Source organism: Piliocolobus tephrosceles, chromosome 2, assembly GCF_002776525.5.
Source record: "Piliocolobus tephrosceles isolate RC106 chromosome 2, ASM277652v3, whole genome shotgun sequence".
Classification (NCBI taxonomy): domain Eukaryota; kingdom Metazoa; phylum Chordata; class Mammalia; order Primates; family Cercopithecidae; genus Piliocolobus; species Piliocolobus tephrosceles.
In genome coordinates this window covers 174,180,290-174,206,272 of record NC_045435.1, presented here as the reverse complement: position 1 = coordinate 174,206,272, position 25,983 = coordinate 174,180,290, and positions in this window count along the sequence as shown.

Genomic DNA, 25,983 nt, shown 5'->3' with positions numbered 1-25,983 from the left:
AGAAAACCTCAGATCTGTCTCCCTGAGGATTTTGGTTCTGGCGTGGGCCAAAGTGTTGAGCCCATGGATTGGTCAGAGTACAAAGATGTGGTCATGGGACAGCATCAGTATTCTCATGCTCATTTGGTTCCTCTGTGGTGGTCTTCAAACTGGTTGTCTCAGCTGTACTTCTGGAATTCAGGATTTGTTGAAGCAATTCTTAAACAAGAGTTTCATCATTCAAAGGTCAGAAATCCTATTTATGGGAAGAATGGGGATGCAAATAATTGGTATCTAGTGCCACCCTGATTTTTGATTACAAGGAAGTGGGCCAAAGTGCAGCCTGATTAATGCTTAGTTGTAGCTGTATATCTGTCCAGAATTCTTGTTAACGCTGTGAGGAGGGCTTCATGGTCAGTTGACTAACCTTAAAAAAGGGCTATAGTCTTTGTACGGTCTTCCACATTTTCTTTTGATTGAACACTTGTACAATCAAATTTGAACTCTAAATAGAACATAAGAATAGAACATAAAATCTCTGTGTGTTGTGTATATTTTTTTCTAGTGCTTGGCTTTCTTGAGTAGTATTTTTTTTTTTTTTTTTTTTCCAGACAGAGTCTCACAAGCTGGAGTGCACTGGTGTGATCTCGGCTCACTGCAACTTCTACCTCCCAGGTTCAAGCAATTCTCCTGCCTCAGCCACACAAGGAGCCAGGATTACAGGTACATGCCACCATGCCCAGCAAATTTTTGTATTTTTAGTAGAGATGGGGTTTCTCCATGTTGGCCAGTCTGGTCTCAAACTCCTGACCTCAAGTGATCCTCCTACCTCAGTCTCCCAAAGTGGTAGGCTTACAGGCATGAGCCACTGCACCCGGCCATTGAGTAGTATTTTTCATATTTTTTATTATAGGTGTTTTAGCCAACTGTTTTTCTAGTTCTGTCTAATATAGTTGAATGTGTACTAAGGGTTTCCTATAAGCAAGTCTTTAGAATTTGGAATTTCTAAGTTTCTATAAGCATTGGAATGTCTGCCAGATCTTCTACTAGATACACCTTAGAAATTTTCAAAAGTGTCTTGATGCCTGTAAAATTTTCTGCCGATTCACATCTCCACAAAAGAGTTGTCGTGAGGTTCTTGACACTTGTCAAATCTTGGTCAGGCGCAGTTTCTCACATCTGTGTTACCAGCACTTTTGGAGGCCAAGGCAGGTGGTTCAAGACCTGGCCTTGAGGCCAGGAGTTCAAGACCAGCCTGGGCAACATGGTGAAACCCCATCTCTACTAAAAATACAAAAATTAGCCAGTGTAATGATGCACGCCTGTAATCCCGGATACTCACGATGATGAGGCACGAGAATCCCTCGAACCCAGAAAGCAGAGGTTACAGTGAACCGACACCAGTGCACTCTAGCCTGGGCGACAGAGAGAGACTCTCTCTCAAGAAAGAAAGAAAAGATATTCTCCTTGTTTCCTCCTTTTTTTTTCCTAGTGGAAACAGAATCCAACTGGGCTTTATTTTACTTTTATTCCTTTTACAAATGTTTCTTGAAAACATGCTAAGTTCAAGTGACTGTTTTCGTCTTTTCCTTTTTTTACATGTTTTAGTTGACATATAGTAATTGTACATATTTGTGAGATACATAGTGATGTTCTGATACCTATAATGTATAGTGACCAGACCAGGGTAATCAGCAGATCCATCATCTCAAACATTTATCATTTCTTTGTGTTGGGGACATTCAGTATCCTCCTTCTAGGTATTTGAAACTATTTATTTATTTATTTTTATTTATTATTTGTGTGTGTGTTTGTGTGTGTGTGTATGTGTGTGTGTGTGTGTCTTGCTATGTTGCTCAGGCTAGTCTCAAACTCCTGTACTCAAGTGATCCTCCAACCTTGGCCTCCCAAAGTGCTGGGATTACAGACGTCAACAACTGCACCGGCCTTTATTTCTTTAGGAGTTTTGGTCTATTGGTGCCTGTCAGGTCTTTTATGGGTTCAATCTTTTTTACAGAAGTTCTCAGAAATTTCTTGATTGTTGTAAGAAGTCCAGCCGATTTGCACTGAGCCCTGGACACTGTCCCAAGTTTCTTGTTGATTGTCCTCTGGGTCGGCAGTTGGCTGTGGAGTTTTCCCAAGGTCCTTGGTTTCTGTTGGGTCTTCCGCCAGTTCTGGCTTTTCTTTAGATATCCTAAACAATCTCTTGCTCCCTGTGAGGTTTCACCATTTCCACTTGGCAGATCTGGGGTTCTTGTTGCTTTCATTCTCTAACTGTACTGTCTGCTTTGGCATTTTCATAAGCCCTTTGATGCCTGTCGGGTTTTCTTCCTGATTGCATTTTCCCCAGTCATCCCCAGCAGTCTCCTGGGTTTGTGCTTTGAAGTGTTCCTAAACTTTCTGTTGACATCATCAACATTTATTTGTTTCTCTAGTTCTTTTGGTGTTTACCGGAGCTCTCTGATAGCTGCCAGTCTTCTGTGGGTTTTGGTTTTATTTTAAGGGTCCTGGCATTTTCATGAGAATTCTTAAAGAGTTTCCGCTGGTTCTGTTTCGTGCTTTGGAGTGCTCATAAGATTTCTATGGGTGTTTCACCTCTTGTTTGTTCCTCTGGTTCTTTCAGTGATTGTGGGCGCTCTCTGATACCTGCCAGGTCTTCCACAGCGTTTGCCTTTTCTTCAGCTGTTTTCATCAGTCTCTTGAGGAATGTTACAGTTTCTACAGGTTCCCAATTATGTTTTGCAGTACTCCTAAGATTTTTATGGCTACCTATTTTAGTAAACATCTGTAATCAGTTATAATTAGTAATTTCATTAATGAATTCCTGAAATGTATAGTTACTGAGTTTGAACTCCGGCAATTCACTTTGATAAGTTAAATATCAGTAATTCTAGCTTGCTCTGATTTAACATTTGGTAGCATTTACATGTTAGCCTTTCTTCCGATAAATAAAATATAGGCATTCACCCAACTTTAGATATAAGCTCAACATTTGCTGTGACGGTGACACTTTTCATTTCTATCATGATGACTATAACAAAAATAACTATAATTAACTGAATGCTGACATATGCCAGGCACTGTGCTAGGCATTTTACATGTATTATTTCACTTAAAATTCACAGCAGGAGGAAGTGAGGATTATTAACCCCATTTTACAGATAAGAAAAGTAGGGCCCCGGGGGATTGAGTAATGTGCCCGAAGTCACACAGCTGACAGATAGAAGATCCAGGAAGCTGATCCAGCCTGTTTTACTCCAGAGCTGCTGTTCTCAACCACTCAATGTCTCAATACACAATTAATTTAACCTTGAAGAATATCTTTTTTTTTTTCTTTCTTTCTGAGGATCTCACTCTTTTACCTAGGCTGGAGTGGAGTAGCACAATCAAGGCTCACTGCAGCCTCGACCCCCCCTAACCCCAGGGCTCAAGTGATCCTCCCACCTCAGCCTCCCAAGTAGCTGGGACTATAGACATGTGCCACCACATCCAGCTAATTTTTGTATTTTTTGTAGAGACAGGGTTTCACCATGTTGCCCAGGCTGAAGTCTCGAACTCCTGAGCTCAAGCAATCTGCCTACCTCAGCCTCCTAAAGTGCTGAGATTACAGGCATGGTGGCTGTAATTTGCTTTTTAAAGAAACCACTATTAAAAACACCTTAGGAGCTGTGCTGGGGATCTATAATGACGACTCAAAATTATTTGTAGGCACATAGAAATGTTTAATGGGTAAAATGGATACAATCTGAAATGTTTGACAAAAAACTACTCAGATACTGATTTGGTTTTTTTGTTTGTTTGTTTGTTTCATTTTTCCACTTCATTTGGCTAATGGGCCATTAGTACCAAGTGTGCCTCCTTCCCAGTCTGGCTTAGTTAACTTTAAAAATTGAAAATCATTTCTGTAAAATAGCTGGTAAATCTTTCCCAATATTTAAAAAAAGAAACATCAGGGGATTTGTATGTTCAGCATAAAAATGAGAACCATAGAGCCTAACATAATATCACTAAATACCCAGTGGTAGCTAATATCAGAGTAAGGACAAAAATAGCACATTCTTAAATTAAGGTTCTGTTTATATTTTTGTGGTAGAATATGAATGTTAAGACTTCATATAGGCTGAGTGTGGTGGTTCATTCCTGTAATCCCAGCGCTTTGGAAGAGCAAGGCAAGGACTGCTTAAGCCTAGGAGTTCAAGACCAGCCTGGGCAACAAAGTGAGACCCCATCTCTATGAAAAATAAAAAAATTAGCTGAGTGTGATGATACACACCTGTAGTCCTAACTATTCAGGAGGATGAGGTGGGAGGATCACCTGAGCCCAGGAGCTCGAGGCAGCAGGGAGCTATGGTCATGTTCCTGCACTCCAGCCTGGGCAACAGAAGGAGACTCTGTCAAAAAAAAATAAAATAAAATAAACAAACAAGAACTTCATATACATAGTGGTTTAGAGTTGGGCTGTGGAGTATGAAGTCTGTCTGCCTAAGTAAATCTCTGGTCTCTAGATTTACTAGATGGAGAATGGACATCAGGGCTATAGGAACAGAGCTGGGAGAATAAAGGTTAAGGCAGATAGAGGAGGGCAAGTTCAGTAATGAGGGTAAATGAATTGGCACAATGGACATTGAAACCCTTGTCAGACATGGAACTGGAGTCTGATATAAAGGCTTTTTTTTTTTTTTTTTTTTTTTTTTAACTTCTTTGAGGCAGAGTCTCGCTCTGTCGCCCAGGCTGGAGTGCAGCGGTGTGATCTCGGCTCACTGCAACCTCTGCCTCCCAGGTTCAAGTGATCCTCCTGCCTCAGCCTCCTGAGTAACTGGGATTACAGGTGCCTGCCATCATACCCAGGTAATTTTTGTAATTTTAGTAGAGATGGGGTTTTGTCATGTTGGCCAGGCTGGTTTCAAACTCCTGACCTCAAGTGATCCGCCCGCCATGGCCTCCCAAAGTGCTGGGATTACAGACATGAGCAACCACGCCCAGTCTTGATATAAACATTTCTGATTTTTAACCTGAAGAAGAGACAAACAAGGGGAATAATTATCTTTAAATATTTAAAGTGTTAACTTGTAGAAATAGACTTAATCTTATTTTATAGGGTTCCAGAAGATAGAACTTAAAAGTTTTAAAAAAGTCAAATTACAAACATATCAATTATCTCATCTGTCTACCTATTTATTCGTCCAGCCATTCTGTAACTTACAATGAAGCAGTTTTAAGGGTATTTACAAAAAAACACTTAAAAAACAAGACCCCCAAGAGTAGATGAAAAAACAGGGCAAAGGGGAAAGCAGTTGAAAAAATAAGACTATATCTCAGTTCTGAGCTTTAAAGTAGGAAATACAATGAAAGCAGCGGCAGACTAGTTAAAGGATTCATGACATTTAGTAAGTAAAATACAGACCAGATACTTCAGAGAAGCACAATCCTCCTACTACTTGAGATCTGGGAGAAGCTGTTCCTGTGGGTTCTCACAAAGAAGACACTGTAAGGTCAAGAATAACATATGTGGCCATCTCAACACTAAATATGTTTCACAGGGCTTCCAAAAATGAGATCTTCAGTATAAACAATGGCATAGCATTGACACTTGCCTCAAGGGAAGCAATTTCTCAAGATGTCTAAATAATGTAGTACAGAAACTCTAACACTGGATGCTTTGAGCCAATCTCAAAACAGGTTTTATTCTAGAGGCCTTATTCTAGAATTATCTATAAAACTATATAGGTAACTGTACAACTTTCAGATTACTTTCCATAAATGCTATTTATCTCATTTAAGCTTTTTAAAAGTCATTTTTACTGTTTTTTAAAATTACGAAAGTTGGAATTAGAAAGAAAATGGAGAATAGAAGCCAGGACTAACTTGCAGCTCCCACTTGGACAGACAGAGCAACATGTGGAAACTCACATCGTAAACTTTTGCTCCAAGAGCTACTGCAGGAACATACCAGGAAAGCCAAGGGAATACACAGACCCTTTGAAGGAAGCGGATTGCTGCTGCAGGCTCTGAGAGACAGCCAAAAAATTGTGAGTGTCCAAAAGTGTGAAAAGGGGGTCATCTACCCCCAAACACACATTCCTACGTGGGAACCTGAAGGCACAGATCACTGGAGAAGAAGTTGATCTTACCTGGAGTTAAGGCGAACTTAGAGAGCTGAGGGAAATACGGGAGTAGAGGAAGCAGCAGGAGAGTGCCTGTGAGCACTTTCAGCCCCTGGGAAATCTATTTCTGACTTTGTGTCACAGGGGTCCACTGGAGGGCTGCCAGTGGAACTGGGGAAAGACCACAGGGAGAAGGAAACTTCCAAATGAACTTTGTAACAATTTCGACTGAATGTGAAGTTTCCTGGACAGAATCTGGCAAAGAGGGTGAACCACGAGTGCAGACAAAGCACGGAAGTTGCAGCGGGCAGGGAGGTGCAAAACCTGAAAGCCCGCTCATTTTCCCAGTTGGGTAGCCTGGGGCCTGGGGCCTGGGGCGAGTCCTCAGCTCTGCTCACCTCCTGTCTGGAAATAAACTCAGTGCTATTAGAGGGGTATGAGTGAGACCGGCCTTTCAGGCTGCATGGGAGCTGGGTGAGGCCTGTAACTGCTGACTTTCCCCCACTTCCCTGGTGACCTGCATGACACAGCAGAGGCAGCCACAATCCCCCTGGGAACTAACTCCATTAGCCTGAGAACCACACCTCCATCCCCCGCAGCAGCCACAGCAAGCCCTGCCCAAGGAGAGTCTGAGCTCAGACAAGCCTATCCCTATCCCCACCTGATGGACTTTCTCTACCTGCCCTGGTAGCTGAAGACAAAGGACATAATCTCTTGGTAGCCCTATAGCCCCACCCACTGCCTGAGAAACTTATCCAGGTGACCTTAGGACAAGCTTGTATCCTCCCTATAATACTGCAGCTGAAAGCACCACCTCCTAGCTAGAGACCTACCAATAAGCAACAACACAACAAAGGACCCTCACAGAGTCCACTTCACTCTCCTGCTACCTCCACTGGAGCAGGTGCTGGTATCCAAGGCTGAGAGACCTGAATATGGATCACATCACAGGACTCTTTGCAGAGACTCCCCAGTACCATGCCAGAGCCTGGTAGCTCCACTGGGCAGCTAGATTGTTGTATCTCAATCTAGCTTGGCTCTCAGGAAGCCTCTTCTCTGAGTACTCACATCCAGGGAGCACCCTGTGGGACGAAAGAATCTGAACAGCAGCCCTTGAGCCCCAGATCTTCCCTCAGACAGAGTCTACCCAAATGAGAAGGAACCAGAAAAACAATTCTGGTAATATGACAGAACAAGGTTCTTTAACACCCCCAAAAGATCACACTAGCTCACCAGCAATGGATCTAAACTGAGAAGAAATCTCTGAATTGCCAGAAAAAGAATTCAAAAGGTCAATTATTAAGCTACTCAAGAAGGTACCAGAAAAAGGTGAATATAAACTCAAAGAAATTGTTTAAATATCATAGGATATGGATGAAAAAATCTCCAGAGGAATAGAGAGTGTTATAAATAAAGTTTCTGTGCCTCAAAAGAAATAGCACTTGAATATAAAATTTTCTTTTTAATTCTCAGCAAGGCAAGGTACTTCTATAGAAGGGTGCACCCTTACGGATGGAGCAATGATGAGCGCATACTTGGACAAGGGAGAGGAAAGGGTTCTTATCCCTGACGCACGTGGCCCCTGCTGCTGTGTCATTCCCCTTTTGGTTAGGGTTAGACCACACAGGCTAAACTAATTCCGACTGGCTAATTTAAAGAGAGTGATGGGGTGAGTGGTTTGGCTGGAAAAATTGGTCATGCAGGGTGGAGAATGAGTTAGGGCACAGCAGGTAGCAGGCAATTGGAATGAGTCAGGGTGGAGCAGGTAATCAAAAAAGGTTGCTTTATGAGGAAGTTAAGTTTAAAAGTAGAAGGCAAAGAATTGAACATACTGACATATTGATTCTTTGAAAAGAAATTTAGAATTCATATCTAACGAGCATAAATAAAAAACAATCACAACTTCTGGAAATGAAGGAGACATTTAGAAAAATGCAAAATTCAGTAGAAAGTCTCAGTAATAGAATCGAACAAGTAGAAGAAAGAACTTCAGAGTTTGAAGACAAGGCCTTCAAATTAACCCAATTCAACAGAGACAAAGAAAAAGGAATTTAACAAACAAAGCCTCCAAGAAATTTGGGATTATGTTAAATGAACAAATCTAAGAATAATTGGTGTTCCTGAGGAAGAAGAGAAATCTAAAGTTTGGAAAACATATTTGAGGGAATAATTGAGGAAAATTTCCTTGACCTTGCTAGAGAACTACACATCCAAATACAAGAAGTTGAAAGAACACCTGGGAACACTCATCACAAAAAGATCATCATCTAGTCACACAGTCATCAGGTTATCTAAAGTCAAGATGAAGTAAATAATTTTAAAAGCTGTGGAGGCAAAAGCACCAGGTAACCTATACAGGAAAACCTATCAGATTAACAGCAGATTTCTCAGCAGAAACCCTACAAGCTCGAAGGGATTGGGGTTCTATCTTTAGGCTCCTTAGACAAAATGATTATCAGCCAAGAGTTTTGTATCTGGTGAAACTAAGCTTTATAAATGAAGGAAAGATACAGTCTTTTTCAAACAAACAAATGCTGAGATAATATGCCATTACCAAGCCAATACTACCAGAACTACTAAAAGCAGCTCTAAGTCTTGAAACAAATTCCTCAAGACACACCAAAATAGAACCTCCTTAAAACATAAGTCTGACAGGACCTTTAAAACAACACAATGTAAAAGAAAAAAAGTATTTTGGCAACAAATAGCATGATGAACAGAACAGTACCTTACATCTCAATAATAACATTGAAAGTAAATGACCTAAATGCTCCACTTAAAAGATACAGAATGGCAGAATGGAAAAGAATTCATCAACCAAGTATCTCCTGTCTTCAAGAGACTCACCTAACATAAAGACTCAAATAAACTTAAGGTAAAGGGGTGGAGAAAGATATTCCATGTGAATGGACACAAAAGTGAGCAGGAGTAGCTTTTCTTATGTCAGACAGAACAAACTTTAAAGCAACAGCAGTTAAAAAAGACAAAGAGGGTCATTATATAATGATTAAAAAGGACTTGTTCAACAGGAAAATATCACAATCCTAAATATACATGCACCTAACACTGAAGCTCCCAAATCTATAAAACAATTACTACTAGACCTAAGAAATGAGACAGACAGCAACACAGTAATAATGGGGGAATTCAATACTCCACTGACAGCACTAGATAGGTCATCAAGACAGAAAGTCAGCAAAGAAACAATGAACTAAATTATACCCTAGAAAAAATGGACTTAGCAGATATTTACAGAACATTCTACCCAACAACTGCAGAATATACATTCTATTCATCAACACATGGAACCTTCTCCAAGACAGACCATAGGATAGACAACAAAACAAGTCTCAACAAATTTAAGAAAATTGAAAGTATATCAAGTACTCTCTCAGATCACAGTGAAAAAAAATTAGAAATCAACTCCAAAAGGAATCTTCAAAACCATGCAAATACATGGAAATTAAATAATCTGCTCTTGAATGATCATTGGATCAACAGTAAAATCAAGATGGAAATTAAAAATTATTTGAACTGAACAATAATAGTGACACAACCTATCAAAATCTCTGGGATACAGCAAAAGTGGTGCTAAGAGAAAAGTTTATAGCCTTAAATGGCTACATCAAAAAATATGAAAGCACACAAATAGACAATCTAAGGTCACACCTCAAGGAACTAAACAAGATCAAACCAAACCTGAATCCAGCAGAAGAAAAGAAAATAACAAAGATCAGAGCGGAAACTAAATGAAATTAAAACAAACAAAAATACAGAAGACAAATGAAACAAAAAGCTGGCTCTTTGAAAAGATAAATGAAATAGATAGACCAAGAAAAAAAGATTAACCTAGAAAAGAGAGAAGATCCAAGTAAGCTCAATTAGAAATGAAAAGGGAGACATTACAATCATTACAACAGAAATACAAAAGATCATTCAAGGCTACTATGAACATCTTTATGCGCATAAACTAGAAAACCTAGAGGAGATGGATAAATTCCTGGAAATAAACAAGCCTCCTAGATTAAACCAGGAAGAAACAGAAACTCTAAACAGACCAATAACAAGCAGTGAGATTGAAATGGTAATTTTAAAATTGCCAACAAAAAAAAAGTCCAGGACCAGACGGATTCATAACTGAATTATATCAGACATTCAAAGAAGAATTGGGACCAGGCACGGTGGCCCACGCCTGTAATCTCAGCACTTTAGGAGGCTGAGGTGGGTGGATCACTTGAGGTCAGGCGTTCAAGACAAGCCTGGCCAATATAGCGAAACCCTCTCTCTATTAAAAGTACAAAAATTAGCTGGGCGTGGTGGCATGTGTCTGTAATCCTAGCTACTTGGGAGGCTGAGACAGGAGAATCACTTGAACCCAGGAGGCAGAGGTTGCAATGAGCCAAGATCACGCCACTGCACTCCAGCCTGGACAACAGAGCCAGACTTCATCTAAAAAAAAAAAAAAAAAAGAAGAATTGGTACCAGTCCTATTAACACTATTCCACAGGATAGAGAGAGAGGGAATCCTCCCTAAATCATTCTATGAAGCCAGTATCACCATGATGCAAAAACCAGAACAGGACATAACAAAAAAAAAGGAAAACTACAGATGCAAAAATGCTCAACAAAATACTTGCTAACCAAATCTGACAGCGTATCAAAAAGATAATCCACCATAATCAAGTGGGTTTCATACCAGAGATGCAGGGATGGTTTAACATATACAAGTTAGCAAATGTGATACACTACATAAACAGAATTAAAGACAAAAATCACATGATCATCTCAATAGATGCGGAAGAAGCATTTGACAAAATCCAGCATCCCTTTATGATTAAAACTCTCAGCAAAATCAGCACAGAACAGACATACCTTAATGTAATAAAAGCCATCTATGACAAACCCTCAGCTAACATTGTATTGAATGGGGAAAAGTTGAGAGCATTCCTCCTGAGAACTGGAACAAGACAAGGATGCCCACTTTCATCACGTTTATTCAACATAGTACTGGAAGTACTAACCATAGCAATCAGACAAGAGTAAGTAATAAGGGGCATCCAAATCAGTAAAGAGGAAGTCAAAGTGTTGCTGTTTGTTGATGTTATGATTATATAGCTAGAAAACCCTAAAGACTCATGTGAAAAGCTCCTAGATATGATAAATGAATTCTGTAAAGTTTCAGGATACAAAGTTAATGTGCACAAATCAGTAGCACTGCTATGCACCGACAGTGACCAAGCTGAGAATCAAATCAAGAACACAACCCCATTTACAACTGCTGCAGAAAAATAAAATAAAATACTTAGGGATATACCTAACCAAAGAGGTGAAAGACTTTTACAAGAAAACTACAAAACACTGCTAAAAGAAATCATAGATGACACAAACTTTCCATGTTCATAGATGGGTAGAGTCAATATTGTGAAAATGACCATACTGACAAAAGCAATCTACAAATTCAATACAATTCCCATCAAAATACCACCATCATTCTTCACAGAACTAGAAAAAACAATCATAAAGTTCATATGGAACAAAAAGGACCCCACATAGCCAAGCAAGACTAAGCAAAAATAATAAATCTGGAGTCATCACATTACTTGACTTTAAACTACACCATAAGGTCATAGTCACCAAAACAGCATGGTATTGATATGAAAATAGGCACATAGACCAATGAAACAGAATAGAGAACCCAGAAATAAAGCCAAATACTTACAGCCAACTGATCTTCAACAAAGCAAACGAAAACCTAAAGTGGGGAATGGACACCCTATTCAACAAATGGTGCTGGGATAACCAGCAAGCCACATGTAGAAGAAGGAAACTGGATCCTCATCTCTCACCTTATACAAAAATTAACTCAAGATGTGTTGGGGTGATCAGACCCAACACCAGGACATGGGGGTGATGAAGTCTGGTGGAGTCAAAGGATTGAGGAAAAGACAGTTTGAGAAGGAAAGTAGGACCAGGGGGCCACTACAATTGTGCAGGCTGCGAAGGCCCCAAGCTCTGGGAGCCCACGCTATTTATTGGTAATCCAACAAAGAAACAGGTGGTGAAAAGGGAACATTTTTTACACTGCTGGTGGGAATGTAAACTAGTACGGCCACTATAGGGGTCAAAAGGGCAGGTGCATGATCTACAGCTGTGACGGTTTAGCATTTATCTGAAACATGTTCTGCTACTTGAGATAATGGGAATACAATCAATCTAAGAGCCTAGGAGGGCTAGAAGCAAGGAGCCAGCAAGTCTAGACACATTCCAGAGGACATTACATCAGACATGCAAGCCCTGCCTCAGTTTTTTTTCCCAACACTCAGCTTTCTCCCAACAAAGATGGATCAAGGACTTAAATCTAAGACCTGAAACCATAAAAATTTTAGAAGATAACATCGGACAAACCCTTCTAGAGATTGGCATAGGCAAAGGTTTCATGACCAAGAACCCAAAAGCAAATGCAACAAAAATAAGAATAAATAGATGAGACTTAATTAAGCTAAAAAGCTTCTGCAGAGCCAAAGAAACAATCAGCAGAGTAAACAGACAATCCTCAGAGTGAGAGAAAATTTTCACAATCTATACATCTGGCAAAGGACTAATATCCAGAATCTACAAGGAACTCAAACAAGTCAGCAAGAAAAAAACAAACCACCCCATCAAAAATTGGTTTAAGGACATGAATAGACAATTCTCAAAATAAAATATACAAATGGCCAACAAACATGAAAAAAAAAAAGCTCAGCATCACCAATGATCAGGGAAATGCAAATCAAAACCACAATGCGATAACCACCTCACTCCCACAAGAATGGCTATAAAAAAAAATAGATGTTGGAGTGAATGTGGTGAAGAGGGAACATTTTTACACTGCTGGTGGGAATGTAAACTAGTACAGTCACCTTGGGAAACAGTGTGGAGATTCCTTAAAGTACTAAAAGAAGATCTACCATTTGATCTAGCAATCCCACTACTGGGTATCTACCCAGAGGAAAAGAAGACATATATGAAAAAGATACTTCCATACGCATGCTTATAGCAGCAGAATTCACAATTGTAAAAATATGGAACCAGCCCAAATGCCCATTAATCAATGAATGGATAAAGAAAATGTGATTATATATGTGTGTGTGTGTGTGTATTTATATATACACACACACCATGGAATACTACTCAGCCATAAAAAGGAATGAAATAATGGCATTTGCAGCAAGCTGGATGGAATTGGAGACCATTATTCTAAATGAAGTAACTTAGGAATGGAAAACCAAATATATATTCTCACTTATAAATGGGAACTAAGCTATGTGGACGCAAAGGCATAAAACTAATACAATGGACTTTGGAAACTCGAGGGAAAGGGTGGGAGGGAGATGAGGTATACGAGACTATACATTGGGTGCAGTGTACACTGCTCAGGTGATGGGTGCACCAAAGTCTCAGAAATCACCACTAAATAATGTATTCATGTAACCAAACACCACCTCTTCCCCCAAAACCTATTGAAATATAAATAAATAAATAATAAATGACATTAAGGATGTCTGAGCTTAGCCACATACAATACTGGCAGAAAAAAAGAAAGAGAGAAAGAGAAGAAAGAAAAAGACAGAGAGAGAAAGAAAAGAAAGAAAAAAGAGAGAGAGACAGAGGGAAGGAAGGATGGAAGGAAGGAAAGGAAGGGAAGGAAACAAAGAAAAGGAAGGAAAGGAAAGAAAGGAAAGAAAGACATTGGTTGGAATCCTTATATACTACTGGTGGAAATGTAAAATAATACAGCCACTTTGGAAAAGCCTGTCAGTTCATCAAAAGATTAAACATAGGCTGGGTGTGGTGGCTCACACCTGTAATCCCAGCACCTTGGGAGGCCAAGGCAGGCAGACTGCTTGAGCCAGGAGTTCGAGACCAGCCTAGGCAAAACCCCATCTCTACAAAAAATACAAAAATTAGCTGGGCACATGCCTGCATGCCTGTAGTCCAAGCTATTCAGGATGCTGAGGTAGGAGAATAATCTAAGCCCAGAAAATCAAGGCTGCAGGGAGCCATGATTATGGCACTGCACTTCAGCCTGGGCAACAGAGTAAGACTCTGTCAAAAAAAAAAAAAAAAAGAAAATAGTTACTATATGACCCAACAATTACAATCCTCAGTAATACATCCAAGAGAAATGAAAACCTACTACTCAGCCAGGCACAGTGGCTCACACCTGTAATCCCAGCACTTTGGAAGGCCAAGGCAGGCGGATCATTTGAGGTCAGAAGTTCGAGACCAGCCTGGCCAACACGGTGAACACCCATCTCTACTAAAAATACAAAAATTAGCTAGGCTTGGTAGCATACGCCTGTAGACCCAGCTACTTGGGAGGCTGAGGCAGGAGAATTGCTTGAACCTGGGAGGCAGAGGTTGCAGTGAGCCAAGATCATACCACTGCACTCCAGCCTTGGCAACAGAGCAAGGCTCTGTAAAAAAAAAAAAGAAAGAAAGAAAGAAAGAAAGAAAGAAAGAAAGAAAGAGAAAAGAAAAGAAAATATATTACTCAATAACTTGTGTAAAATGTTCATAACACCTTTACTTATAATAGCCCAAGCAAAAGTAGATATCACTCAAATGTCTACCAACTGATGAATGGATAAATAAACTGTGGCATATAAATACAGTGGAATATTATTCAGCAATAAAAGAAAGAACTGATACATGCTACAACATGCATAAACCTTAAAAACATTGTGCTAAGTGAAAGAGGCCAGTTACAAAAGGCCACACATTGTGTAATTCCATTTAAATTAAATGCCCAGGAGAGGAAAATCTGTAAAGAGAGAGAGTTGATTAGTAGTTTCCTAGGGCTGGGTGGGAGATAGGGGAGGAGATGAGGATTCACTGCTAATGGGTACTATCAGGGAACCCCACCCCCGATATTTAACATGGATTCTTTTCTATTTCCCTAAACATCTCAGCTGGTTTGAGAAATAAAGGGAAGAGTATGAGAGAGAAATTTTAAAGCTGGGTGTCCAGGGGAGACATCACACATAGGCAGGTTCCATGATGCTCTCCGAGCCGTAAAACCAGCAAGTTTTTATTAGCAATTTTCAAAAGGGGAGGGAGTGCACGAATAGGGTGTGGGTCACAGAGATCACATACTTCACAAGGTAATAAAGTATCACAAAGCAAATGGAGGCAGGGCAAGATCACAGGACCACCGCATGGGGCGAAATTAAAATTGCTAATGAAGTTTCAGGCATGTATTGTCATTGATAACATCTTATCAGGAAACAGGGTTTGAGAGCAGAAAACCTGTCTGACCAAAATTTATCAGGCGGGAATTTCCTCATCCTAATAAGCCTGGGAGCGCTACAGGAGACCTGGGCTTATTTCATCCCTTTGGCTTCAATTGTAAAAGGCAGCCACCTAAAGTGGGCCGTCTATAGACCTAGCCTCAGGGCGCATTCTCTTTCTCAGGGATGTTTCTTGCTGAGAAAAAGAATTCAGCAATATTTCTTCTATTTGCCTTTGAAAGAAGAGAAATATGGCTCTGTTCCATCCGGCTCACTGGCAGTCAGAAGTCTTATCTCTCTTGTTCCCTGAACATTGCTGTTATCCTGTTGTTTTTTGAAGATGCCCAGATTTCATATTGTTCAAACACACATGCTCTACAAATAATTTGTGCAGTTAATGCAGTCATCACAGGGTCATGAGGCGACATATATCCTCCTCAGTTTACAAAGAAGATGACTGGATTAAGAGATGAAAGTAAAGACCAGCATAGGAAATCACAAGGGTATTGATTGGGGAAGTGATAAGTGTCCATGAAATCTTCACAATTTATGTTCACAGACTGCAGTAAAGACAGGAGTAAGAAATTATAAAAGTATTAATTTGGGGAACTAATAAATGTCCATGAAATCTTCATAATTTATGTTCTTCTGCCACAGCTTCAGCCAGTCCCTCCGTTCGGGGTCCCTGACTTCCCGCAATAGGGTACAGGGTTTCTTGTGAAATAGAAATGTTCAAAATTGATCATAAATATTTTTTAATAAAAATAAAATTACGGAAGTGATATTTAAACACACATTGAAGAAAATTCAGTCTTAAAATCTGTACTTTATCTCACTACACTGAAATACTCCAATGAACTAAAACCTTCCAGTCTTTTTAGTTTACATTTTCAACTCAAGTAATAACAAATACATCTTCCTTTAAAAAGAAGGAAGGAAAGAAAGAAGAGAACATTACAACAAAGTCCCCTCTACTACCTTGGTCCTCAATCACTGCCTACTCCTCTAAATCGAGATTTAACCAATGTTTGGTAAGTATATTTCCAGAATTTTCTCTGTATATTTTTGCTCCACATGGATGTACCCAGAGTAAATATATAGTACTATTTTGCACCTAAGGTTTTTGTTTATGTGCAATGTAATCATTTGGTAGCTTCATGTAACCATCACCATAATCAAGACACAGAACTGTTCTATCATCCCAGGGCTTTCTGGTGCTACCTTTTAGCCTTAGAGCTACATCCATTCTCCCTCTCACCACTTCTTAATTTCTGGCAACCAGTAATCTGTTTTCCATCTTAATATTTTGTCATTTCAAGAATGTTATATAAATAGACTCATACAGTGTATAACCTTTTGAGATTGCCTTTCTCACTTGGAATAATTCCGTAGAGATCCACCTAGGTTGTCGTGCCGGTCGTTTTCTTTTTACTACTGAATAGTGTTTCATGATATAGATGTACCATAGTTTGTTGAAGCATTCACTCATTGAAAGATATTTGAGTTGCTTTCAGTTCTTGGCTATTAAGAGTTCAGCTACTACAAACTTTTACATACAGATTTTTACTTGAACATAAGTTTCCATTTCTCTGGGATGAATGCCCAAGAATGCAATTGCTTGGTCATATGGTAAGTGCATGTATAGTTTTGTAAGAGACTGCCATATTTCTTTCCATAGTGGCTATGGCATTTTTATATTCCCACCAGTGAAATGTAAGTGATCCAGTTTCTCTGCATCCTTGCCAGCATTTGTTATCACTGGCTATTTCAGTCATTCTGATTGGCATGGTTTTAATTTGCATTTCCCTAATTGCTAAGCTGTCGAGCTTCTTTTCATGTGTGTATTTGCTATCTGTATATCCTCTGTGGTGAAATGTCTGTTCATGTCCCTTGACCATTTTCTTACTGGATTGCTTGGGTTTTTTTACTGTTAAGATTTGATGGTTCTTGGTAAGTTCTATATGCAGGTCTTTTGTCAAATAGGTGGTCTGCATATTTTCTCCCATCTTTTTTTTCCTAAGGTCAGTGTTTATTTTTATTGAAGTTATACATGCACATATTTAAGTAGGTAAATACTTCTATAAGGTTTGTTGTGAAAAACAGTAGTGCTGGTTTTCTTCCTCTCCACAGAAGCAATCACTTTCAGCTCTTTTAGTTGGCTCTTTTGGTATTTACCTTAATGCATCTATTAACAAATAACATGCTTATTATTTACCAATGGCGGGGGAACAGTATCTATTGTCTCTCCACTATGAGAAAATGAAGATTTAGCCTTTTTTACCCTTCCTTTCATCCCAAGCCCATGTATACATCCCAATTTTTATTCCAATTCCTCCAGGACAAATCTATAATCTCATATTCACAACTTATGAACTGCAAATTTATGAACTACAAAAAGTTTTTTCATAACTGACCCAATCTGAACTCATTTGGCAGCAACACCTGAAGAAAAACTAGAAAACCTGAAGAGAAGCTACTATCTTTATTTATACCACTTAATATAAATATTCATGTGTTACACGGCAGAAATACTGATGTGTTTAGGGAATGATCGCTGTGACACTGCTGGGGATGTTCTGTAACAACATATGTGTTACCAAGAACTTTGGAATACACACCATTTTTCTTAAACAGATTTGAATTCTGAAACAGATGTGACCCAGGGGTTTTATATGTGGGATTGTAGACCTGAATAGTAATTATTTGGTTATATAAATATTCAGTGTTTAGTTATTATGACTATTAAATAGAATCTATTCACAAGCAAGTCATGTTGTGATGATGATTATTAATGTCAAAACCATACAGAATTACTTTTATAGATTAGCACATTTAAATTACAGAGGAATAACATAAGCTCCTCTAATAGGAATTTATTTGATGTTTTTCCTGTATGTTTTTTTGCAGAAGTTTAAATTGAGCACCACTTCTTTGGGGTGTTTGTGCAAACCTTACCTTCTCAGTAACATCTTCCCATTAGACCCTATTTATTGATTTATTTTAACGTTGATTATTTTATTAATATTGTTATTATTAGCATTACCTATTCTTTTTTCGACTTTGTTTTTAAATTAAAAAATTTAAAAAAAATTCAATAGCTTCTGGGGTATAAGTGGTTTTTGTAGAATTGTATAATTGGTGAAGTCTGAGATTTTATTTTTGCTTTGGTTTGATTTTTTTTGTTTGTTGTTTGTTTTTTGGAGATGGAGTCTCGCTCTGTCACGTCCAGACTGGAGTGCAGTGGTGCCATCTCGGCTCACTGCAACCTCTGCCTCCCAGATTCAAGTGATTCTCCTGCCTCAGCCTTCCAAGTAGGTGGTACCATGCCCGGCTAATTTTTGTATTTTTAGTAGGGATGTGGTTTCACCATGTTGGCCAGACTGGTCTCAAACTCCTGACCTCAGGCAATCTGCATGCCTCAGCCTCCCAAAGTGCTGGGATTACAGGTATAAGCCACTGCATCCAGCGGAAGTCTGAGATTTTAGTTCACCCATCATCTGACTACTTTACATTGTACCTAGTAAGTAGCTTTTTTTTCCTCAGCCATGTTCCACCCTTCCCTTCCCGAGTCTCCAGAGTTCATTGTATCACTCTGTATGCCTTTGCACAGCACACCCTATTTAAAATGACATTCCCCCATCATCTTCCTATCTTCTTCTTGTGCTTTGTGTTTATTAATTCTGAAATACTATATTTTAAAATGTTTGTTTATAATATGTCTTCTCCCCATACATAATCATTAAAATGTAAGCTTCATAAGAAGGCAGGAATATTTCTTTCTTCTGCTCACTACTGTTTCTTTATCACCTACAACCGTTCCCAGGCCGCAGAAGGTGCTCAATAGTGACTTGATTGATAAATGGATTTTGCTATTTGTGGCATAGGTATTCATCAAGAATGAGGAAAGAGATTTTATTCATTGAAAACAAGCACCACAAAAAGGGATTTTGTCAACTTTTAATTGTAAATGTTTTATTATTATAACTACTTTTCTGAAAATTTTGACTGATTAGACTTAGAAGATAAAAAATTTCATCGTATAGAACTACTATCTCATATTGTCTTTTAAGTTAAGCACAAATTGATTATAGTCCTGAGCCTATTAATATAATCCTTTTAAAATTATGTTTTATGCATTTCGTTGTTCATATTTGTGTCTACCTTAAAAACACAGAAAATGAAGAGACACTAATATTATGTTAATGGTGTATATTGAAAAACAGGGCAAGAAACATTGGAAAATTAGCCATAGGTTCTACTACTAATCCTCCAGCACAGTACAAATATTACTTAATCTCTACTCTATGAAATTACGTTCTAGCATTTAATGCTAATCACGTGGAGGGTCTTGGTTTACAAACTCTGTTGATGTTTTATAGAAGTAAACATTATTTGTTTACTCATTTACTGGCTAAATTAGTAGCCTTCTGGTACAGCCCTTGACTTGAAGACAAGAAAATACACTTTAGGTAGATATTTTATTGCTTCTGGACTGAGTTGTTTTAAACTCCCTATTTTGGCGATAATGCTCTCAGAATGAAAAGGAGCTTAGAGCCACTACTTTATACTCACCTTACTAGGAAAATAATGTGTCATAATCATTTCCATGGAATTAAAATGTTTTTTCAATTAAAAGTATAAAAAATTTTAATGTGAAAGTTTCTTCACCATAGATTATTAGAGTAAAAAAGAGTTTTAGATAATCTAGAACATCTGGAACTGTCCGAAAGCATGAATTGCTCTAAATTGTTTCAAAATGGTTGTTTTGAAGTGGTCTGTTTTAGAAATTACTACATTTAAAAATTTATGCATAGTGCATGGTGAGTGTTTGATCCCCTGAATTGCAAATGGTCAGGCAGTAATATTCCAGCAGCTCAAGCCAATTCACAGGGACAGAGTAACTTTAGAGTGAAGCAGACAGAATTTTTTTTAATTGACTTTGTTAGAGACTGTAAAAGGTTGGGAGAACCACACAAATTTTCTGGCCCAGATATCATTTACCACTGAGCAGAAGACACTGAAGATATACAAGCTAAGAACAAGAAGATGATAAGTCTTTCCAAAAGAGCTGCTGCATGTCCTTCTTTGGTTTCTGCAGATAGTTCTAAAAGAAATCCTGACAAGTGATTTTCCCAAAATCCTACCCACAAATTAACAAGGAGTTCTTGGCAAATAACATGAATCCATGCGTTGTTATTGCTGCATATTGCCTCTTAATGCTATGTACACTTTAAATTCTGAATTTTGCCAGTATAAGGATTAATAAGGAAAACATATTTGAGGTATTTCTCCAAACGGGATTTATGTAGTGTACTTCATTTTTCAGAAAGGTATATATTTTCTGTATGTACAAAATGACAGACATTTGAAGACTTTCTTCAATAGGGACACATGGAAATATTTTACTATAGTAAACCATTTCCTAAGATATATTTGCTTTACAACTTGTTTAAAATTGCATTTCTTATATTTAGTTGTTTCTGAGTTGTATTCTTTATAATAAAACTGTAATCATAAGTATAGCATTTCAATGAGTTCTGTGAGTCATTCTAGCAAATTGTCAAACCAGAAGGCAGGTCGTGGGAACTGCCAAATGTGTAGCCAAGCTGGACACGAGTCTTGGTAAGTCGGAGAACCCATTTGGCTAGCCTTTGAAGTAAGGGCAGTCTTGTTGGGGTCTTTACCCTTCAACTTGTGGGATCTGCTTCTAACTCCAGGTACTTAGTGTCAAAATTGAATTAAATTGTAGGACACCCAGCTGGTGTCAGAAAATTGTGGTTAGAACACATTTTCTTGTGTCAGAAATACGGGATTTCTAGAATGGCCCTGATTCACAGAAACTTGGCTTGGGAAAAGAAAGAATGAATGGGTGGCGGATGAGGAATCTGGTTTCTTGATGGCTACCTAATAGCTCATGATATGAGACTGCGCTGTGCTGCAATCAGTTACCAAAGGTAAAAATTATCGGTGGAATTTAGAAATGGTGGTAGACTCAACTCCAAAGGAAGGGGATCATTTGAATTATAAACCAAAATGTATCTGAGACAGGTCTCAATCAATTTAGAAAGTTTATTTTGCCAAGGTTAGGGACGCCCCTGTGATGCAGCCTCAGGAGGTCCTTACAACATGTGCCCAAGGTGGTCAGTGTACAGCTTGCTTTTACACATTTTAGGGAGGCACGAGACACAATCAATATGTGTAAGATGTACATTGGTTCCATCAGGTAAGGAGGGACAACTTGAGGGAGGGGCTCCCAGGTCATAAGTAGATAAGAGACAAAAGGTTGCATTCTTTTGAGTCCTTTGATCAGCCTTCCACTGAATACACAGTTTAGTCTTACTCAGTGAATCCACATTTTTACATAAACAATAGGGGAGAAATATGGGATTTCTGCAATCAGATACGCATTTGTCTCAGGTGAGCCTCAGAGGGATGACTTTGAGTTCTGTCTTTTGTCCACAAGGAATTTCCTTGTGGGCAAATTGTGAGAGAGGTATGTAGCTTTTTCTCTTTGCAACTATCTTATTTAGGAATAAAATGGAAGGCATGTTTGCCTGACATAGTTCCCAGCTTGACTTTTCCCTTGGCTCAGTGATTTTGAGGTCCCAAGATTTATTTTCCTTTCACAGGGGACATAAAGAAATGCAAAATAATAAGAAATATAGTAAACATACAATCCCCTGACTGTATCTATAATAGCTAAAGTGAGAGTGAAAGAAAATGCTAGGGTGGATGTTGACCTTGAACCAAACTCAGATTTTGGTAAGTCTCAGCTATGGCCACTAGCCTTAGGCAACCCCCAAAAGGAACAATTATGCTAGGACAACAGAAGGTAGCTCTGGTCAGTAAAAGGGTACTTCATGTTGTGGGAGGGCAAACCCAGAAAACTACTGAAATCAGTAGGTATACTGTGAAGGAGCTGTTTCATTTTGTGAATAGTTATCAGCCTCCTGAAGAATCTTTACCAAAGTGGACTGTGAGAGTATCTAATTTAGGGGCAGTACCTTTGGTTTTGAATGCTGCAATGCAGAAGATTATGTTTGCGTTGATACAGGACCCACAGCTCACTATGGAACAATCATGGAAGGTTTATGTGATCCAGACACACAGCAGGTTATTCCAGAGGGAACAGCTGGCCTGGCGGACTGGATAAAAGCCACTGTAAAGAGTGTATTTACCCTGAGAAGGACTTTCTGATTCTCTCTATAAATGCCAAGTGAAATAGCCCAGATGAAGAGGCTGATATGCTTTGTATGCAAACCACCGAAACTGGATTTATGATGATCAGGATATTTAGCTACTGAATATGCCCATTACTCAGTCGTGGTAAATGCTGTGATTCAAGGGACCCCGTTTGCAAGGGCATCCCACGTAAACTTTCTCTTGCAGAATTCAACAGCAGAAGGCTTATCGGATTTGCTGTCTCTGCTTCTCGATGTGGGTCATAAAGATCAAGAACATTAATCAACAAGACAATGAGAAGAGACAGCAGAAACAAAGGATTCATTCCAGTAGGGTGGAAATTTTTAGATGGTTATTAAGAAATGGGATGAATAAAATGGGCACTGATGGGTTGAAATAAAGATCTTAATATAGCTCTATAGAAGGTTGGGTGGACCAATGGGACCCCTTCTCCTGGGCCTCCAACACTAAAAGAATTCCTAAAAGTCTGCTTTATTTATCCCAATTTGGAGGAATTTTTTTATTTTTTAAGTAGAGACAGGGTCTCGTTATATTGCCCAGGCTGGTCTCAAACTCCTGGCATCAAGCTATCCTACCATCTTGGCCTCCCAAATTATTGAGATTACAGGCATGAGGAGGCTGACCTTACATGGAAAATGCTATAACCCTTTTACATTTCTTTGTCTCTGCCTTTATAAATGAAACCTTAACTTCTCCACTTTAGAGCACTGACCCCATTCCTTCAGAATCTGTGTTTTCTGGGTGGCTATCCTCGAGCTTTTCACTCAAATAAACTCTATACTTAATCTTATTTTCTAAATCTAATGATTTGCATTTGACAACAGTAAAACAAGCCATGTAAATCCACCCATCAAACCATATTTATTGGACAGGATAAACGAGGATGAATGAGATTCCCAACCCCACACAGTCCATAATAGAAGCTGGAGTGTTGGTCTGGACAAATTCTTGGTGTAATTGCCCTGTGTAGAGCAGAGGGCTTATGCAAAAGCCTATGAGCGCCTCACAGCAACAATGACTGGACCATTTAGATGTCGGACTAGAGAATTCCCATTTGAGGGGCAATTAATAGCTTGCTATCAGACATTAATTGAAACTGCCTCTATGACTGAAGGACATAAAATAATCTTGAAACCTGTAATATCTATCATGTCTGGGTTGATGTCAGAGAAACACTAATGAGGAAGAAAGTGTTTGGAAAAGTTCCATAATAAAGTGGAAATGATTTCTATAGGAATACATACTGGGGGGATGCAGTGTATTCATCAGCCGGTAGACACTTTTCCCCTAGGACTGCCTTTGGAAGTCTCCAAGGATCTGCCAGATTCTGTCATCACTTGGACAATATGCCATAAACAGTTCTTGTTTGATCAATAAATAGCTGTTTGGTTTATGGATAGCAGTTCCAATGTGATCAGACAATATCATTACTCTGATCAAAAAATGTAAAACAAAAAAAAATTTTTTTTTGAGACTGCATCTTGCTCTGTCACCCAGGTTGGAGTGCAGTGGCATGATCATGGCTCAAATGCAGCCTCTACTTCCCTGGCTCAAGCAATCCTCCCTCTTGAGGAGCTGGGACTACAGATGCATGCCACCACGCCTGGCTTTTTTGTAGAGATGGGGTTTCATCATGTTGTCCAGGCTGGTCTCAAACTCCTGGGCTCAAGCAATTCCCCTGCCTCGGCCTTCCAAAGTGCTGGGATTACAGACACGAGCCAGCGCACCCAGCATAGAATGTAAAAACAAATCAGCTTGGTGGGCTGTATTGCATGCTGTTTATTCTTATGTTTGGGTTTCTATATATTCATTGGTGGTGGCCAGTGGCCTGGTCATATGATCAGGCAGAAGAGCAATGGGAGATTGGTCTATTAAAGGGATGCCCTTACACAGCATGGCTCTGTGGAAATCATTGTGGGAATCTGAGTGGTGCATTAACATAAGACACGTCAATGCTCATAAGAGGACCTCCCTTCCAGCATCAAAAGGTGATTGGAGTCGATGAGCAGATATCCAGTTTATTCACTTGGTATAACCACCTGGGTCCATAAAATGACTCTGGGGAGCTGCAGCAATACATAGATAGGGTGAATATAGACATGTTCCTCTTACATCTTCTGAGGAGAAAACCACCAATAAAAATTGTTCTGTCTGCCAAAAAGAGAGACAGAGACTCCAGATAGATGGCCAGGGGGCAGATTCTCCAGGGAGAAGGCCCTACACACAGGGAACAACTTACACTGATGCCAGTGGACATGGGCGAGCTACAAATGGGTCCTGACATGAGTAGGCACTCTGGACTGGGCTTTGCTTACACAGGGAGAGATGCAAACACTTAAGAGTATCAGTTATGCTCAGTCAGGTACGATCTTTTTGCTCTAAAAGATCCTGGGTCAAATACAAGGGGGTGGTCTGTGATATATGAAGAATATATGTGGTCTTGTGAAGGACGGTTCCTGGCACAAATCTTCCAAAGTCCTTGGAATTTCCTGAGTGATAAGAATATCTTCATTATGCTAAAAAGGTGACTACTGGGGGAGAACGTCTAGATAGCTTCAGAATGGGGCTGACTGCCAGAAAAACTGACCACGTAATTGAAGTTTAAGCCACTAGACCTCTGGGCAGAGGAGGGGGCTGGAGACTGAGTTTAATTGCATGGCCAATGTTTTAATCAATTATGCCCATGTAATGAAATCCTAATTTAAAAAGAAACAAACAAAACTTCAGAAAAGTAAGGCTCAAGGGAGCTTCCTAGTGGGTGAACACATTGATGTGCTAGGAAGATGACATGCCTGGATTCCACAAGGAGAGGACACGGATGTTCTGTGTTCCCTCCATGTTCCCTCCCCCAGCTTTTTCCCAGACCGTGCATGTCTTCCATGTGGCTGTTTCTGAGTTGTATTACTTTAATAAAACTGTAATTGTAAGTAATGTGTTTCTGTGAGTTCTGTGAATCTTTCTAGCAAATTATCAAACTTAAAGTGGGGTCAAGGGAGCCTCCAAATGTGCAGCCAAGTCAGACACAAGTGTGAGTAGCCTGGGAACTCTGACTGTGGCTGGAGTCTAAAATAAGGGCAGTCTTAGGCCAGGTTCAGTGGCTCATGCCTATAATCCCAGCACTTTGGGAGACCGAGGAGCACGGATCACTTGAGGTCAGGAATTCAGGAGTTTGAGACCAGCCTGGCCAACATGGTGAAACCCCATCTGTACTAAAAACACAAAAATTAGCTGGGCGTGGTGGTGGGCACTTGTAATCACAGCTACTTAGGAGGCTGAGGCACAAGAATGGCTTGAACCTGGGACACGGAGGTTGCAGTGAGCTGCGATCGGGTCACTGAACTCCAGCCTGGGCGACAGAGTCAGACTCTGGCTCAATAAATAAATAAATAAATAAATAAATAAATAAATAAATAAATAAATAAATA